Raw genomic sequence first — 1,544 nt, 5'->3', positions numbered from 1 at the left:
GGGGGGGGGGTTTCAGTGTAGTGGGAACGCCTCAGCGGCATGGACCCAGCGCTGTTTCGACAAGGCGGCGGACGGCGGAAACAGGAGGTAGCAAGGTAGTGGCGCGCCCGGTCAAAGCCGGAGCGCGGGGTTGGCCCGCAAGAGGGCCGCCAAGGCCGGGAGATATGTCACCGGCGCGAGGAGCAGGTCCGCCAGAGGAAGAGGCTGCAGGACGGCGTCTTCATGGCCCAAGGCAACCAGAGCATCAGCAAAAGCGACGCGGTCTACAAACGGGCATGAGTCGACGAGGTGGGCAGCGTCGCCGTAATCCACCCCGCACTGGCAGTCGGGGTACTCTAGGCCGTTTCTTTTTACGAGTGTGTAAGCAACAGCAGCGGCGGAGTCGCGGCGCGCAGAGCGTGTCGCCAGCCAGGGTCTAGTAAGTCGACGAGGAGGGGAGCGGGGGGAGGGGGAGTATCCGACGGGCTCGCGGAGCAGGCCACGCCACCGCCGCCGCGCCGGAACCGGTTTGGGAGAGAGCTGCCGATCGTTGTCGAGCGCCGAGCAGCCCCGGCGGCCGACGCGGCGGAGCGCCCGCGGATCGGACGCACGCAGGCCCGGCGCGCTGCGGAGCGCAGCGGGTCGCCTGCATCGCGGGCGTGCCAGTCTAGCCGCGCGCCCGACCCGACACCGACACGACCGCCGGCTCCCCCTTCTTCTTCTCTATTTTCTTGCTCTCTTCCTCTTCCTCTCTGTTCTGTCCCTGTTCCTCGTGTCGCCCCTCTCCTCTCTTCTCCTTCCCTCCCTCTCTCTCTGTCTCGGCCCCTCCGTGCCCCCTCCCTGTGGGGGCGACAAAGATAAAGGGATATTTGTCCGCACCCGCGCACAGCTTTTCAATTGCGGTAAGTGGATTGGCCGGGCCGGCCGGCGGTGGAAGAAGAAGAGAAGGAGAAGGGAGGGAGAGGTTGTGGCGAAGCGCGGCGTGGCGCGGAGCGGTTGGGTAAAAATGGAATCAAAGCAATATCGAAAATAACGTGCGGCGCTCTCTGGGCCGGGCTGCCCTGTGGTGGCGGCTGGTTGATATCTCCTCGCGTATTGTTGGGGCTCCGGAGGTCCCGTCCCGGATCACCTCCCGCTCCCCGGATCCCCCCCGGAGCCCGTTGGATCGGTTGGCTGGGCGCGGATCAGTCAGTATACCTCCGGCGCGCTCGGCTTGCCGTGCCGCCATCCTCCTCCTCCTCCTGGTCTGGGCCCCGGTCCGGACGGCTCTGCTGCTGCTGCTGCTGCTCCTGATAAAATTAATTTCGCAAAACGGAATAAATTTACCTTAAAACTTAGAGGCGAATTGAATTATTGCCCCCGAGCAGCAGCAGCAGCTGAGGGTTGAGGGTGGGCGGTGGCGGCGGTGTGATGCCAAAGTTCCTAAGATTGAGAGGCTTCTATCCAGTCCAATGAGCCGTGGGGGGCGGCGCGGGGGCGGTCCGAGGAGAAAAACTTTTGACCCACTTTTGTGGCCCCGCGGCCTGGTTTGTCTCTCACCCCCCACCCCATTGCAAGCCGTGACT

The 1,544-nt window shown here is 64.4% G+C and overlaps 1 protein-coding gene across 4 annotated transcripts in view; it reads left to right on the top strand.

The window, feature by feature from the left end:
- Positions 1-1,544, top strand: part of LOC113213577 (CUGBP Elav-like family member 2) — a 275,917-nt gene that overhangs the window by 247,950 nt on the left and 26,423 nt on the right. The gene's annotated exons all lie outside the window — the stretch shown is intronic.

Source organism: Frankliniella occidentalis, unplaced genomic scaffold (assembly GCF_000697945.3).
Source record: "Frankliniella occidentalis isolate FOCC.00 unplaced genomic scaffold, Focc_3.1 Scaffold8, whole genome shotgun sequence".
In the NCBI taxonomy this organism is placed as follows: domain Eukaryota; kingdom Metazoa; phylum Arthropoda; class Insecta; order Thysanoptera; family Thripidae; genus Frankliniella; species Frankliniella occidentalis.
The sequence above is the reverse complement of the archived record's forward strand: the minus strand, read 5'-3'. Positions and strand labels throughout refer to the sequence as shown.